This window comes from Neofelis nebulosa, chromosome 11 (genome assembly GCF_028018385.1).
Source record: "Neofelis nebulosa isolate mNeoNeb1 chromosome 11, mNeoNeb1.pri, whole genome shotgun sequence".
NCBI lineage: Eukaryota > Metazoa > Chordata > Mammalia > Carnivora > Felidae > Neofelis > Neofelis nebulosa.
This window is the reverse complement of record NC_080792.1, coordinates 28,958,638-28,976,811: the sequence shown is the minus strand read 5'-3', so window position 1 is coordinate 28,976,811 and position 18,174 is coordinate 28,958,638. Positions and strand designations below refer to the sequence as shown.

General features: G+C 40.2%; 1 protein-coding gene across 3 annotated transcripts in view; it reads left to right on the top strand.

The window, feature by feature from the left end:
• Positions 1-18,174, top strand: part of LOC131490147 (urea transporter 2-like) — a 482,671-nt gene that overhangs the window by 116,616 nt on the left and 347,881 nt on the right. For 2 of the 3 annotated variants that reach the window (XM_058692231.1, XM_058692229.1), the window contains one exon: positions 627-753. The exons of the other annotated variant lie outside the window; for it this stretch is intronic. The gene's annotated coding sequence lies outside the window, so the exon portion shown is untranslated. The remainder of the gene's footprint in view (positions 1-626; positions 754-18,174) is intronic. 3 annotated transcript variants of the gene reach the window in all.

Sequence of the window (18,174 nt, the reverse complement as noted above, 5' to 3'; positions counted from 1 at the left end):
TTATTTTTTTTTTTTTTTTAATTTTTTTTTTCAACATTTTTTATTTTTGGGACAGAGAGAGACAGAGCATGAACGGGGGAGGGGCAGAGAGAGAGGGAGACACAGAATCGGAAACAGGCTCCAGGCTCCGAGCCATCAGCCCAGAGCCTGACGCGGGGCTCGAACTCACGGACCGCGAGATCGTGACCTGGCTGAAGTCGGACGCTTAACCGACTGCGCCACCCAGGCGCCCCTATTTAGGTACTTATGTACATATATTAAAAAGCCTTGAGTTCATAGTCATATTTTTCATTTTAATCCAACACCACAAGGTTTATTATACCCTTTTCTCTTTTCTCATGTGTAATTTTATTTTCCAGTAGTGAAAACAGATTTTCTAACAGATTTTTAGATTTTTCTAACCTGACTCTCATTATCTACAATATATTTACTTATTTGTTCTAAACTAGAATACACATGAAATAGTTTCAGAATTATGAACCCATCCCCTTTTGAGAAGCAAATTTACTAACTATAACACAGTATTTGTGTGTAGTTCTTTTTGTCTTTTGCCTTACAGTATGGTTTTGGGCTTTTGAAAAACAGAAAGTCACATTTAACTCTTACTTGTCTTGTTTTCTGTATAGTTCATATCTCTCCTGGATGGTTATGTTGTAGAAAATTTACTTTAAGACTACACCAGCGAAGAACAGAGCATGTAGAAAATGATGCCAGAGGTGGTGAGGGGTCTACAGTCAAGGCATTCATTAATCAGTGAGTGAACCCTCTTCTTATATGCATCCGTATATTCATTCAGCCAGCAGTGGTTTATCTATCCATTGAAAAAGATTTATTGGGGGGCATATAACACATGGGCTATGAGCAACTAAATGCTGGAATTATCGAGACTATATTGGAAGTTGGAGTGAGACCAGGATGATTCTCTTCAAGTTTGTGAAAGCATTTCATGTGGAATAAGAATTAGACCTTTCCTGACTAGGTCCATTAAGCCAAACGAAGACAAATTAGTCGAATATACGGTGATGCAAATTTTCATTAAATGTAAGAAAGAATTTTCTAATTCTTAGAATGGCCTGACAATTGAATAGGCCATCTTACACAGTTATGAATCCTCATTGCTGAGAACTTCTCCAAGAGGCTAGAAAGTTGGACAGGAAATCCTCTAAGATCCTTTTGAAAGCTGAATCTATGTGGTTCTAAAACACACCCTTTAACACCCAGATACCCATTTGCTCTGTGTCTAACTCCTCTTTCATTTCATCTGGACCCTTGTCAAAAGCACTTGGCTTGACAGAACACTGTCAGAGATAGAAAACCTACCCATGAATGAGAGAAATCCTGTCATATTAAGAGAAACACAATTGTAACTTCAACATTTTTAAATAAATAATTTAGTAAAAAGTACTTCAGGGATTGATCTGAGAGGGTAACCCCATTATTTGGGGAAGTCATATAGATAAGGGCAATTCATAAGCATATATCAGTGAGTTGCATGGTTTTCAATGTTCTTAAAATTCATGTCAGGTCAACTAATATTATTGAATACCTAATTTGTGCTGCCCATGGTTTTAGGCACTAGGGATACAACACTTATCAAAAGAGACAAAAAGTTCTCACTATTATGAAGTGTACATTCTACCAGACAGAGACAGACATCAAGTACAGTGGTTAAAGTATATAATAGGTAAAAAGGGGATGTATAAAATCACTTAAAAAAAAAAAAAGGGGGGAGAGGGGAAAATCAGGTACACCAGGGACCAGGGTAGGAGATTGTTATATAAAGTGAAGAAGTAAGTGTGGGTCTCCTTGAGGTGACTTTGACCACAAACTTACAGGAGGAGTAGAAGTCATCACTGCTAGGCTCCTAACCACCTCTGCTTTCATGAGGCCATGTGACTAGTCCTGGCCAATAAGCTAAGAGAGGATGGAGGATGTAATGGCATTGAATTTGAGGAATTTGAATATAAATTTTGACAGGTTCATTTCCCAAGAATACCACACTAGAGGCTGAGAAGGGACTGAGGTCACTTGTTGAGGTCACTTCCCTGTGCCATGATAAGTCGCTTCTTTTAGTCATTGGCTTTATTTACATATCCTTACTCCTTTCATTTACATTCTTTAAACTTCTGTTCAGACTGAGTTATCTAAAATTCACTGAGTGTGGGGCCTCTTCATAGCTATTAATCAAGGCTTTATTTTCATGGAGAGTTCAACAACCAAAACTCCTTATTTACATATTATATACAATATATAACTTATATGCATGTATGTTCATATATATATATGTATATATATATATATGTATATATATAATATGTCAAACATACTTAAGCAAAGGAATAGTTTTAAGATCAGGTTTTTCATACATTTCTCACATCCTCTCATGGCCATAATGTTATGAAAAGCTCACTGTAAGTAGAGGTTTTCAGTTGGTGTGTGGTTATTCCCTGGGTACCAAACACCGTTCACAGACACACTGCCAAATTACACATACAAGCTATGTGTACACTAATTTTGTTGGAACCAAAGATCTATAATTTTATAGCTGTGGCTGTCAGACTGGATGCTAAGCTGAGGGACTTGAGTAATTCTTGCTACAGGTCAGGGTAAGGAATGTGGCATGTGATCAAACAAATATCAGACAAACATCCTGTATTTTCTGTAACATGTGAAATACTGCCTTGTGAGTTAGTGAGAGCGGAGTCTGGACAGTGACAAAATCTCTTTAAACATGACACAGATTTGAAGGGTAACCAGGCAAACAAGTGTGTATATTTATATGGGTGTCTTTATGGGTACTGGAGATCCTCCAATTGTACTGGTGATTGTCTTGCCCTCATTGACAACTTGTTTAGAAAGTGTTAGTATTTAGTGTTCTGCCAACAATTCCAACTACTCAATCCTGTCTTAAAAATCCTCGCAATATGTACAGACACAGGCTTGCCCCATTGGGTCACTTTGTCAAACCTGAGATAGGTGGGTATGTTATAAGATGTCTACTGACATTCAATCCTCCTCGTCTAGCTAGCAATAGACAGAGCTGAGAACCTGACTGTTTCCTCTGACCTCTCAGGCTCCATACTTTACTATGTCATTTGATAACTATACAACATTGTGTGAACTACCACCCTTCTCTTGTTATCCTCACTATATTCTTCCTGGCTTCAAAAGCATGAAGATGTCACATGCCATTCCACTGTGCTATCATCCCTTTTAGACCCATGGTAGCCATTCTTGGGAGAACTAAGTACTTTTAGGAGGGTGAGCTAATCCATGCACCCAGCACCCACCGTGACACTACTAAACACGGAGATACAACCATGAACTAGGAGTGTTTTGATGTTAAAGAACAGCAAAGCTGTTGCCCCTAAAGTACTCCTGGGGCGCCTGGGAGGCTCAGTTAAGTGTCCGACTTCGACTCAGGTCATGCTCTCACAGTTCGTGGGTTTGAGCCCCACATCAGGCTCTGCTGACAGCTCAGACCCTGGAGTGTGCCTCAGATTCTGTGTCTCCATCTCTCTCGCCCCTCCCCCACTTGCACTCTGTCTCTCAAAAATAAATGTTGAAAAAAAATATTTGTAAATAAACATTTAAAACATAAGTGAAAATAAACAAAGTACTCTGAATCCTGTGAGTCACACCCTAACAGGTTATTTAATATGGAGGACATTCCTGGGGAGGAATACGATCATCATTGTGAGGGGAAATATAAAGGAAAGAAACGAAAAGTGAGGGACAAGGGAGATGAGATGTGTGGAACACTGGGCCAACCACATCAAGGAGATGGAAGACAAAGGTACCAGGAGATGTTTAGTGACTTAAGAAATGATGACAAGGAATTGTGAAAGGCAGTAAGAGATGGGGTGATAAGTGTTTGAGTGCTGGAAAAAACTCTCTGGGATGGAGAACACTTCAGTTGCTGGTATTTCCCAGTGACTTTGATGGAAACTGGATGCTGAGCAGCATTCAAGACTACTTGGAACAACTCTGAGGAGATAAACTGTAGGGAGCAGTTTGGCATGGACTGAAGGATGGCCCTGTTTGTTGTTCTTCCCTTTCAGCTCATGATTGTAAAAAGTTTACTTTCTCAGGAACTTTTGTTTGTTTTTTAAAACCCTATAGCAAACAGAGCCCATTGCTCATGATACACTACTTGACCATAAAATGTTTTGCATTTGTCTCTATTTGTTTCATGCTCATTAATCTTACTCTGCCCTGCCCCCCACCCATAAACTCCATAATCTCCAGGGAAGAGAGGCTACCATAAAGTTTTCTTCTGTAAATCCCACAGTAACCAGAACAATGTTGAAGCAAATACCGAGTGCTCAATAAATATGTATTGATAAACTATGGGTTTATTTAATACAAATAATCTGCCTAAGCCCTCTGCTAGGAGCTGGGTAATGTAAATATGTCTTTTCTTCAAAATATGAGAGAAATGGGAAAAAAATCCACAAGTAGTTAATTTCCATTTAATGTTAAACAGAAATGTTGAGCACTAATATATAATAATAATATGTAATATATAAGAAACCAAAAGCAGTTTATGACCCATGCTAAACAAATGGTAGGCTATCATATGTACAACTGCTGTGACTCCATTGTTTCATAAACAATTGGATTCAAAATGACAAAGGATTTTTGTCTTTTTAAAAAACATTTTTTTAATGTTTATTTATTTTTGAGATAGAGACAGAGCATGAGCAGGGGAGGGGCAGACAGAGGGAGACACAGAATCCAAAACAGTCTCCAGGCTCTGAGCTATCAGCACAGAGACCGATGCAGGGGGTTTGAACCCACGAACCTCAAGATCATGACCTGAGCCAAAGTCAGACACTTAACCGACTGAGCCACCCACGTGCCCCATAAAGGATTTTGTCTTAGCTAAAGTGAAAAGCAATGCTGCTGTTTATTTTTCCCTTCTTTGTCCTGTTGTCTCTTTGGGAGAGCAACATGCATTATGTAAAGTCAAAATACATGGCATGTGACCAATTTGGAAGCACATATATACAGTTGTGAGCAGTGTGGTCCAGCCTTGGAGCAGCAAGCAGGTGGTCACAGGTCCAGACTCCTGATATTTCTTCTGGTTGGGTGGGCATGGGTGGAGCTGGTAACTGCTGTCAATCAGGCTGGTCAAAGGTGGAGTTCCACATGACAGGTGAGGCTGGATAGTCATACCAGATCATGAGAGTAATTGGAAAGGTCCAGAGTTCAGCAAATTAGAGCCTCATTTTGGTGTGTGCATGTGTGTGTGTGTGTGTGTGTGTGTGTGTGTGTGTGTGTGTACTAAATGGATGGGAGGAGGTTGAGGTTACCAGTAATGATCACTGACAGAAGGAGGTAAGGCCCTGAGGTTGAGTCATGCTTCCAGAAGGAGACCTGAATAGGCCAAGTTTTATAGTGCCAAATCAAGATAAAACTTTGAAAATGACCTGAATTTGATTCCCAAGGGTCTGCCCTTTCATTTTCATTAATAGGGCACTCCTTACCCAAAAGCAGAATGGATGGGAAGGATTTCAGTGTGCTGAGAACTTTCTTCTCATTTGTTTTTGGCTGATACCTATAGGTCTTTACCTTGAAATAAAACTTTGCTTTAACACAGATTTGCCATATAGGGGAGCACAGTAAACTTTTAGCTGCTTTTATACATCAGTGAGGGTGTTCTTTAAAGCCATCCACACAGGGCTGAAAATAGAGAGCAGGCATGGTAAATGAGTAGTACAGCTAATGGCACCAGTGTCCATATCCCCTTTGTACAGTGGGGGCCCCACTTCCAGGTAAAGAAGGCTAGTAATGCCTCTGTTTGAAATTCAAGCTGCATTTGCAAAACTTAACCAAGTCATAAGAGCAAAGGGAAATAGTAGTTCTTGTAAGAATCAAGCCAGCATTTCCCCAAAGGAAATGCCCTCTGTTGTGTAGACATCTTAGTGGTTGGGCCAGTTTAGTTTTAGCTCTCTCTAGCAATGTTTTTTTCTCCCTTGAGAGGTGATTCTAGAGTCTAAAGACCATGCTATCCTAGATCCTAGAAAATTCAGGGAATTCACAGCTTGAATGTAAATATAGGCTGATGGTTTAATTATAAGTCATGACTTTATGAAAAAGCAGGAAGCAACTGAAAAGTGACTTTAAAAGTACCAGCAAAACAGGCAATGATAAAAAGATACTTAAACCAGCAACCAAATCCCTTCTGGGTGAACCTAGATATTAGATAAACTCTACACGGAAAAGTCTGTCAGGAATCTTGCTATTGCAGGTGTCAGAATAATGGAACCAACTGGCTTAAATAAAAGGGTGATTTTTTGGTTCATATAACTGAAATGTCTAAGGTTTCAAGCTCAGATGAATCAAGCAGTTCTAACAATATCATCAGAATGGGTTTTTCTCCATCCTTCCACTCTGCTTTGCTATGTATTGATTTCATTTTCGGTGACTCTATACATTGCAGAAGTAAAATGATCATCCAGCAGTTCCAGGCTTACATTCCCGTAACTGTAAGTTTAGCAAGAGAGAATGCCTCTATTATGGTACTCCTGACAGAATGCTTCTATTATGATATTGCCTTTTTGGCTCTAATTGGGTCACATGGCTCTAATTGAACCAATCTCTGTGGCCAGGGCAATTGGATGCTGTGATTGGTCAGGTGTGAGTCACATTCCTCTCTCTGAACCTGGAGGTAAAATCAAGATACCACTCAAATCATTGACACTGAAGTGGTTGGGGAGAATATTTTTCAGGAAGAAGAGTTTCTCTTTCCAAATCAAGAGGGAATGGATGGTGTACAATAAAACCATCAAACACCACTATAGTCTAGAGTCAGTTTTTCTCTGATAATGTGTGTTTGTTGTGTGTTTGTGGTAGGGGGTGGCAAAGAAGAAAAGAGGAAGCACAAAAAGATGGGCAGAGTAGCAAGGTCTCCAAAGAAAAGTCTGAAAGTCTATAAAGAAAGCATTAACAAGGAGCTGGGAGGTAAGATGTAGGACAAATAGGAGAGCAAGCCAGATTCAGTATGTTAGCACAGATTGTTCTTTGAGTGAAATAAAATCCTCTTCTTTTTTTGGAAATTAAAACTTAACTGTGACTTCTGCAAGTCCCTTTTCTTCTCTGGGCTCAGGGTAATCATCTGTGAAATGACATGGAAGGGTGAAGAGGATTTAAGTCCACTGAACACTAAGGTTCCATTATGCTGAAAATTTATGTCATATTTAATGTTTAATGAATTTTATTTAGTTTGAATTATAATTTCAAGACAGGACTAATGAGGATTACCTAATACAAGAAATACTTAATTCAAGAAAATGTAATACAGTTCACCTCTACTTCCTTATATTTTTGTATTCCATTTATGTGACAATGGGCTTGCCAGGAGTCCCTTGTATTGGTGATAGTACAACCTAACTGACCAAAAGTGGTACCCAAAACTTTGAGACCTTATATATAGTGCTTGGAGCAGAGGCCAAAGTGAATTGATCAACTGTAATTTGTCTGTGTAGTTTCACCCATGTTGATCTTCCTGGGTCAATTCAGGCAAGGTGTGTGTTGTTCTCATTAGTGAAATTAAACATCTGTCTTAATGAGAAAACTTTAGTCTGCTACTAGCTTAAATATTAAGACTTGAACAATTTACTAAACTTGTAGTCCCTTTTTTTCTCTTATATTATTGGAAGTCTTTGGGATTAAATGATGCCTTAGCCTTTGTTTTCCAAGGCTAAGACCCAGCCATAGATCTTTTATTACCTTTGCTCATAGATGTAGTCCAAGTTTTTATAAGATCCAGGTTTTTCAAATGTCGGATTTTTCCACAGTTATGAACATTTTATTAACATGGCTTTGTTCTGTAAGTCATCCATAGAGTAGGAAATCCATGCTCCAGCAAATTCATATTTTTTTCAGAACAAGATATTGCCAGTCAACAGATGTTGAAGGTGGGAACCACCAAAGCCCAACAGAGTAAGGGCAGTGTCCTCAGATCCTTTATAATGACTTCTGTAATAGTATTTCAGGCCTTACCCAAGGGAGTGTGACTCACAATTCTCTGTGACCTCCCTGATAACTCTCTTGTCCTCTCGAACATCATTTACTCTTCATTGAACACACCCTAGGCTCCCTTGAGAATGTTATTCTTGGTGTGAATTCCTCAAGCACAGCTCTGCCAAGAACAGTTTTTCCAGTCTTGATTCTCTGCCTGATGAATGAGTTTGAAGGTCTCTTCCAGGGAGAACTATAGAGGTGCATGAACTGAATTCTCTTTTTAAAGCTCCTTCCCACCTTGCAATCTTTCCGTTACTCATGCTAAGATTATGTTTCTCTGTAATGCTTAAGCATTACCCCTGGAAAGGGGTGGTAGTGGGTAGGAACAAGTAAAGTACTGTTTTTCATGTTTCACAGAATATGTGGTACCTGTTCCACATTTTGAGTGACTTTATTTTTGGATGAAAGTAACAATGAAAGAGTATACATACATAACAGGAAGAAGAAACAAATACTTTGCTAAACTCCTATATGAGAAAAGCTGTATGCATCCCTAAGAATGGAAACATATAGGATAAACTCAAGTACTGAGTAAACTTGAATAAAGGTAATGGGATAGGTAGATTTACAACAATGAGATAGTGTAAAGATAGCAGGGTATAAAAGAAAGTACATGAGATTTAGAAGAACCACAATTATTTCCTCTTTTAAATTGGATGTGATGGTACCTGTGTGCTAGGGCTATTATGAGTGATAAATGAGATAATAGATGCAAAGAACTTAAAATGGTGTATAGCTGTATTAGGTGCTCCAAAAAAGTGATTTTCTCTAGAGGCACTATGCCTGCAGTTCTGCGTTTTACCACCAGGTGGAAGTAGTCTCATTAAAGATAGTAATTGAATGATTCATTTATTGCTGAGTGATTATTATCTGCAGATAAAAATCCTCATCTTCATTACCTTATATTCTAGTAGGGAAGATTGGCATATTAAAAAAAATGAATATATACAAATATGTAGGTTGTTGATAAGTGCTAAGAAGTCAAATAAGAGAATGAAGAAGAAAGGTACTACTTTTGACAATATAGCCAAAACACTTTGTGCAGATGACATTTAAGCAGAGACTCAAATCAAGAAGGGGAATGAGCTATGGCATGCATCTCAGAGGAGAGTGCTCCGGACAGTTGTAAAAGCAAACGTGCAGGCCCAGAGGTCTGGTGTTTGGGGACAGTAAGGAGACGTGTGGGTTAGGATGGAAGTGTGTGAGGCAGAGTATGTTGGGAAATGGGGTCTGAGAGACAGCTGGGGTAGATCATTAGAGCCCTCTAGGCCATGGTGAGGAGACATTTCATGGCATGCATACCTCACTTATTCATACTTTTAGCCAGTTCACTATCATGTGTAAATCAGGGGCTATGCTGATGAGTCCAAAAGGATAAAATGATTCACAAGGACCAGGCAGAAATGGACTGCAAAATATTCAGTGGAGCTTCATGGTCCTTGAAACAGAAATATACACAAAGTGCAGAGGGAGCATAGGAGAGGCTCTTATGTCTAAGGAAATCAAGACAGGCTCTTAGGAGATCAGCTTTGAAAAATGAAACATGAGTGAATTTTTCTAGGTAAAGACAAGGGAAGTAGTGAGGTAGGATAAACATGCCAAGTAACAGCAGTATGACATTAGTGAGCATGACAACTTCAGAAACACAAATGGTATCGGGTAGAGAAAGCCCATAATCCTGGCCATGATTTTTTTCCTTTAAGCATTGTTGCATTCAACAAGCGTAGGTATTAGACATTACCTATTTATGTTACCATGGAGTTAGAATACCATTTGGAACAAGTTCAAAATAAATTCTGTTCCTAGGCATAGATTGGTGCCATATGAATAACTGAATTATCATCAAGCCCTCCTAAGTTAAACTATATTTTATTGGTCTCCAAACTCCCGTGCAAGGCTGAATCCCTGTACCAGTATCCAAGACAACCAACAGCATAATGGTTGATAGCTAGACCTGACCTCCCACTCTAGCCCTGGCTATTCCTATCAGCAATATAACATTTTATTATATTATTTTATTACATATGTATTTTATTATATATGTAAATCTGTATTACATATATTTAATTGCTCGTCTTCTCTGATAGACTTAGATCCAATAATGTTGATGTTAACAATCATCCTTGGCCTTTACCCTTTTCGTTCCATCCCATTACTTTAAAACTTCCCCCAAAACATAGAGTAACACAAATGTACCATTTTCCTTATCTCACTGCAGTCATCCACTCATCTCAGGAAAAAACACTTCAGCTGATTTTATGGGAAACCTGTAATGCACCACTTGAATTTCCTTGCTGGATGAGAAATGAATAGCATCTAGCATCTTACAGTTGCCAGTTCTGCCATGTTATTAGTAGTGTGATCTTGGATAAATGACCATATTTTATGAATCTGAGAAGCCAAAGATTGTAAGATGAATCCTCACTTCAGATGTATTAAAATGTGAAAAAAAAAAAAGAAAAGGGGGGAAAAAAGCCAACACTGATTCTAAGATGGCATCAGTGTTTTAAGGTGCATTCCATTCCAGAATGTTAAAATGTGAAAAATGTATTTGATTTAAGATCTGTGAAATATACCCTTAGTTTTTCTAAGCCTCAGTTTCTACCTAATAAGGTTGTTGTGAGGATAAATGAGATAACACACTTAACACAGGATCTGTTTGATATATTAGAGGCACACAAATATATGCACAGGGTCCAAAAAGTCCCCATCCTTTCTTAGCCTGTTTTAATTTTTTTATTTTTTTTATTTTTATTTTTTTTAATGTTTATTTTTGAGACAGAGAGAGACAGAGCACGAACAGGGGAGGGTCAGAGAGAGAGGGATACACAGAATCTGAAACAGGCTCTGGGCTCTGAACTGTCAGCACAGAGCCTGACACAGGGCTCGAACTCACGGACCGAGAGATCATGACCTGGGCTGAAGTCGGACGTTCAACCAACTGAGCCACCCAGGTGCCTCATCTTAGCCTGTTTTTAAAAGGGACTTCCATTTTCCCACCTTCTGAACATATTTAGCATTCACATGAATAGCCTGATAGTATGGATTTCTCCCAATAATTACAACCTGGTCTTATACCACCTCTCCCTCCATCCCAGAACTAGCTCCTTGTGATTATCCACACATAGGAGGACTTTGTCTATGAGGCCAAATTCACATGGTTAGGGTGCTCCCCCAAACACCACTAAATTCTGTGATAATCACTGTGACTTTGTGGTTTAGTGAATATGTGGAAATTTACACAGGGCCTTCTTTAGGAGCTTCCCGTTGAAATACATAGCCCATGAGATGAATCAGTGGTTTCCTCATAAAGTGTGGGTTTTTCTGATACTAATTAAGTGTCTCATCTGTGTGTTTGGTGAGAAGAACATGAGATTTCCTGTTAAGTCAGGGTTTCTCAACCTTGGCACTGGTGACATTTGGGGTCAGATAATTATTTTGTTGTATGGGCTGTCCTCTGCATAGTATGATGTTAGCGGCACCCCAGGCCTCTGCTCACTAGATGCCAACAGCATTGCCCAATTGTCTCCAAACATTGTCAAATGTCTCCTGGGGGTAGGCAGAATTTCCCTGTTAACACCCATTGTGGTAGAGCATTGAAGGCAGGAATTCTGACTTTGGCTGGATACCTGGCTTGGGCAGGAAATAGGTAATACTGGCTTACCTAACTCACAGGGTCACTCTGATGGTCAAAAAGCAAAAAGCTCATGAAGTGTTATAAAATGTTATATAAAAATTTTTTCTTTACAAATATTCTTCTCTTTCTGAAAGCTGGAGGGTGATCATCGTTTATTTTGCTTTGTAAACAGCATAGTTGCTGACTGATACTAGTGCACATTCACTATATATGATGTGTGATATAGAAATACTTGGTAAGTATTATCTCACAACAGCCCCCAAAGATAGGCAACATACATACCCATTTCATAGATGGGAAGCAGAAATATAGAGATGATAAGCAACATGATGCACATGCATGTGAATTGTGGAGCTGAGATATTCAGCAGACATTCTGGCCGCATAGCCTGGCTTTGATCTGTTCTATAGGCCATGGGGAAGGTTTACGTCTTCCTCAGCAAATATCCACTGAGGATCCAGTGGGCCAGTTCCTGTGCTGGGCAGCCAGTGATAAAAGAAAACATAACATGGTGGCAATAGCAGATTGTCTGAGATATGTTTTAGAATAATTACAAAGGAGCAGTTGAAAGACTTTGAAATTTACCTACAATATTTTCCAGAAAAAACAGGCCTCTTGAAACATTTCTGATGAATTTATGTGCAAAGGTGACATTTTCTCACACTGGCCAGGCCCTGCTCATATGTCATTTTGATGGCTTGCAGTATAAAAAGGATGAATTTAGTCAGTCTTTCTTTTGTTGTCAACCTGTTGGAACGCAGTGACTTGACTGTATTTTTCTCTTTTGAACTGTTTTTAGAATGATCTGGATATAGTTTTAACATTATCTTCTAATACTGCAGATTTGGGGGAGGGGAGAAGCATAGTAAATGGCTTTACTTCCATCTTAAGCCATGAACAGATGAACCCAGCTGTACAAAACAGATTTACTTTTTTGCCAGGAGTCAAAGTCTCTTCCATGTTTATAAGAAATTGTGAGCCTTTTTGCTGTGCAGGGCTCTGAATGAGAAACAAAAAGGTTTTAGATACAGCCTCTGCCTGCCCTCAAGAAGCTTACAATTTTCCAATAACATGTATATATATCTTATATATCCATGTAATCCATGATAGAAGCTATCATTGATAGAGAACCCATGAGACATTGAAAGAAATTTTATAAGGAACCTCGGCACTATTGACACTTGGGGCTGGAAAATTCTTTGTTGTGGAGGGCTATCCTATGCATTTAGGATATTTAGTAGCATTCCCTGGCCTCTAATGACAAGACGCCAGAATTAACCTCCCCTCCTGCACTTGTGACAACCAAAACTGCATAATTGCTAAAGTTGCCCCTGGTTGATAACCACTGATTTAATTGTAATGAGCTTGCTTTCCTGCTGCATATTTTTACTCAACAAACCAGGAAATTGAGGCTCCAAGAGAGTGACTAACTTTCCCAGGAGCACAGGGCTAATGAGGGGCAGAGGAAAGATTTGAGTGGGGTCTTCCTGATTTTAAGTGTTGTGACCACACCACCACACTGCCTGCTGGATTCTAAGGGCCCAGGATGCACACTAGTGGAAATCAGCACAAGGACACTGCATCGGCCTGAAGAGGCTGAGCATGTGAGAGAAGGGGCCTCAATGTAGACAGGTGGGATGGATCAGAGAGGAGGGCAGGATAGCCCAAGTTCAGGAGCATACAAGAATTCTGAGGGGCTGTGGAAAGTCTGGGAGGGGTAAGGGAATGATTTGGTCCAAGTGGGTTGAGGATCCACATTTGGAGAGTAGTATCTCCACCACCAAGTGTTTAAGTCTATATAGGGGTCTGCTGTCTCACAGGCCACAGTTTATAGTGATTTTATGCTCCTTCAGGCTCTAGTTTTCCTTCAGCATAACATTTCTACAGGTCCTGGAAGAGGAACACAGTCTGGATGGTTGTCTGTGACCCTTAGCCCTCATGGGAGGCATTTGTCATTGGGGTTTCCCTCTCTGGAGCACTGAGCAGTCCTGCCAGCTCCAGAGACTGCAAGGAGAAATAAAGTGCCGGACAGTGATGCTTATTCCCCATGCAATCTGGCTTTTGGCCCCTGCCTTTACCTCCTTAATAGTCCCCAAAGAGGCAGATGTGGTAAATGCAGTTCCACCCTTCTCACCTCTCCCCACCACCAGCATCTCAGTCTTCCTCTGTCTTTATCTTCATATCTCCTCTCTCTCTGCCCTCTGCTTTGAGAATTCCTGTGCATGTTTGTCAATCTGTCATGGGGTCTCCAGCCCCCCACCCCCACCAAGTCCCTCCACCCATCACCTCCTTGGCTCTGTCCTGAACATCAGTCTGTGTCTGTCAAAACACTGACAGTGCTTCTCCCTGCTCAGAGAGCGTCAGATCCCATCTGTACCACAAACAGTCTTCCAGGTCTATTTTGCCTATCACTTCTGAACACTTGCTATTTAAATTCCAAATCATTTTTATGGGGGTTAACAGTGCCCCTGCTATTCTTGGAGTTTACTCACTACATCCCCAACTCAGCCACCTTATTTGTGTGCTCCTAGACTCATATATATACACACTTGCACACACATAAATGTATACTCGTACACATGCACGTGCAGACACATGAATAATGTCTTGCCCACTCCATCACTGCCATAAGCATCAGGCTGGGTTAATTGTCCATCTGTATGTTAAACGAACAGCAGAATGTCTGAGATCATTCCTGCTTTCAAAGACCACTTGAATCATTGGGAAGAAAAAAGAAATATGGGATAGCTTAGATTTTTTTGTTTGTTTCTCCAGGCCCTTTCCAATCAAAATTTAATTATGTGACTATGTCAGTTGAAATATGTTGAGAATGCTTGTCATCATTCTCTCTCACCTCTCTTAGATGCTAGAGGGGGAATTTAGAAGTATTTCTTGGTAAATAAAGCAAGCCTATCACTTTCCCTGCTTATTAGTAGAAATAAGATCACTCCACAGCAGGAAAAGTGAAGTAATCCTGCCTCATCATGATGCAGGACTCCTGAGGCAGATCCTATACCTTTCTGTTAATATTAAACACTTCCAGGTCCAATGATACTCAGCAACCAAGAGTATAAAATAGAGAATAGGCAGTCAAACAGTCTCAGCTCTAGGATCAGAAGTCAACCTTGTTCACCAGAGCTCTGGCAAGTGGCTCAACTCCTGAACTGCTCTAGTTCAGGTGCCTGCCTACCTCTCAGGGCATTCCTGACCTAGGCCCTGCTTTCTGCCTGCTTCTTGCTCATGTAGCTGCTTTTATACTGGAGTTAAGTCTTACTCTTTGAATCCATGCCTAGAATGCCAAGTCCTGGCCAGTTGCATGCTGGCCCAGCCTACTCCCCTGTGGCAGTGAAGGCCTTTGGGTCAAAGAGTTTGTATTACTACCAGGCTAATGCAAATAGAATGAGATGCTGAGCCATTGAACCCCTGGCCTGATTTGAAAGAGGGGGTTTGAGACCTGGTGCCAACTCCAGAAGAGAAGTCCACCCTGCCCTTTTTAGTAAGGCCTGGCTTAGAATGGCATGTGAGGAGTCTGCTGTGAGTGAGAGTAGACCCAGCATCTGGGGTACTTCTGTTCGGAGTCATGAGGCACTCAAGTTACATGGATCCCAACTTAACTCTATAGTTTGTCATTTTCAAGTCTGGAGTTATTCCAAAAGCCAGGGAAAGGTCCCTAATGTGTGCTCAGCTGGCATTGAAGCCCAAGTTGTATCATTCTACCACACCAACACCATCCCAATTTTTGCAAATCATGTGCCTTTCTATTTTTCTCATAAAAGCCAATCAAATTCTTTGAGGTCTGACCTCAAAGAATCATCTCATAAAAGACACAGGATTTGTCAAAAGATAATGGCCTTTTGCCAGAGGGAAATGCCAAGGCCCAGCCTCATCTACTCTGGAGTATCTCCATGTCTAGGAGACATCTGCCCTAGATGTATGAAGCTGGACAGTGGGGCAGACTGCAAAGATGGGATTTCAAAATACAACAAAGCATCTCTCTGCCTGAAGTCAGTTTATACCAGTTGGATATTCTGTGTTCTTTGTTTCCCCTTATTCTCTCCTTTCTCCTTTTCCTCACCCACTTCCTTCCTTTTTTCCTTCCTTACCTTTTGCCTTCCTCATTTACTTTGTATGCATTTGCATGAGTGCCATTTGTGATTTTATTAAATATCAAAAGAATAAAAGCATTTATAAAATATACATGGACTATGAAAACTAGCAATATAATCAACACTTGCACACCATCACTGAGTAGAAACAATAGGCCATGGTCACACCTTGAAACTCCTATCTCATTTTCTTCCCTCCCCCATTAGAACTAATCACTGCCCCTACATTGTGTGCATCTGATTTGTGATGCTCATGACCTGTTGAGACTTTTACAATCCCAAAGTTCCCCAGACACTGAGCCATTACCTCCTGTGAAAAAAAATTTCCCTCCAACTTTGAGAAGATGACAGGAGGGACATTTGTGAACACTGTAGTCTTTTTCTTATTAATAAACATGGGAGATATTAAAAACTAATTTATCATCATCCAACATCATCCAAGAGAAACCCGCAAATCAATAACAGCCCATGATTCCAAAGCTACTTAATATTATGTGTGAAAAAGTTTTAAATGTTATTAAATTTAGCATATATAGCACTGCCTTATTCAGACTTCTAAGATCTATGTTCAAGAGGTTCCTGTTGTGTTTTCTTCTTACTTTTCTTCAATTCCCGGTTATGAATTTTTTTGGAACTTTCACTCACATGAGGTTTTCTTTTAGATATGGAGACATTCTCCACAGTGGATTCATATCCTACACTCTCTTATGAAATCACTCAAGACTTCAGTAGTCAGCCACTAGGCACATGTGACTATTGAGCACTTGAAATATCCCAGTTGAGAAGTGCTGTAAGTATAAGCTGCACACTGGATTTCGTATGGAAAGAGAAATTAAATTATCTCATTAAGGCTGGTAGTATTGATTCCATGTTAAAATTATAATATTTGGGTATTTTGGGTGAGATAAAATATATTATTAAAATTAACTACACACATTTTTTTTTTAGTTTTTAAAATATGACTAGTAGAAAATTTAAAATAGTCTGTGTGGTCTACATTTCATGGCTTGCATTCCATTTCTATTGGGTACTCTGTCTTAGAGTATCAGACGGAACAGGACACAATCAACCATCAGATTGTGTTATACAAGCTATAGGTACAGTATAAGTTCTTGACCTTTTGCCCTCAAATCCATTCCTTACCCTGCTCCTACTTCGCTTTGTACCACAGGGGGGCTGCTGCTTGCCAGATTGTTTCCCAAGTTCCAGTGGAAGCTACTGGATACAGCCAGTGGAAGGCACTATTAGGGAGATGGAGAGAGGATTTCTTTCCTCTCTGCTTCTACTTTGGCAGTGTTTTGACAGGTGTTGTGTCATCAGCAGGCTTCAGGTCCCTACTAGACAAACCACTCTAGGGCTCCAATCCCCCGGTTCCCTGCCCCAGGTAGAGGGTTACCTGGACTCTGGGCTTTGGTAACAGAACCTTCTCCCTTCATTCTTTCAGCCCAGAGGGGGTGGCCTTCTGCTTCTACACTGGATTGTCATCTTTTGTACCCCCTGTGTCACAAATTCCATTTTCTTCTCCTGGCTGGACACTGACTGATCCAAAACCTAAATGAAGGGAGAGGTTGGCCCCAGAGCTGGAGAAGATGATGGAACACAAAATGAGGGTTTGAGGACTGGAAGACTCTCAAAAGTGATCAAGTGCCCCTTTTAGGCTGGAAGAGAGGAACTTAAGTGGGGATGTAAGGAAGGGGAGAGAGAAAGAAAAAGAAAAATTCAGGTGAGGGGGCTAGCCCCGGAAAAGGCTCAAATGTCGGGATGTGCAAGTTCTGTTCAGAAGACAGGGAAGAAACCATCCAATGGGATGGAAGAGTTTGGTTTGGTTTGATTTTATTTTAATACACTTTTGATTCTGGAATAATGTGGGCATCCAAGGTTTACAGAAAAGTTGTGAAGATATTACAGAGATATTCTCATATACTCCTTACTCAGAGTCCCCTAATATTAACATCTTACATGACAATGGTAACTTGAAAGGTTTCTTTTAAATGTGAGTGATACATTCTATTGGCAGAGTAGAAGCAGATTATAAGAGGATCTATATTCGTTTCCAAATTTTAGAATTTGAAGGGGTCTTGGGGACCTCTCATCTAATCTTTTCCTTTTATAAGAAACTCAGTGTCTTTTTATTCACTCACTAAAAATAAATTACAGTCCAGGCACTGGTCTAAAGTGGTAAGCCGAGGGTAATATAGCTCATTAGTGGAAGAATTGAGACTAGAGCTAGACGCTTCTTCCGTGCAGTCCAGCGATTATTCCCTCAGCCACTGTGTTGCTATTGGGGCAGAGGGATTTACAGAGAACCACAACCAGAGTTTTATGCATGACATTTCTCAGGGCCTGGGTCTGTGCAGGTCTGTACTTTGGGGTGCATGTGAGACCTCAATTGAGGGAATCCAC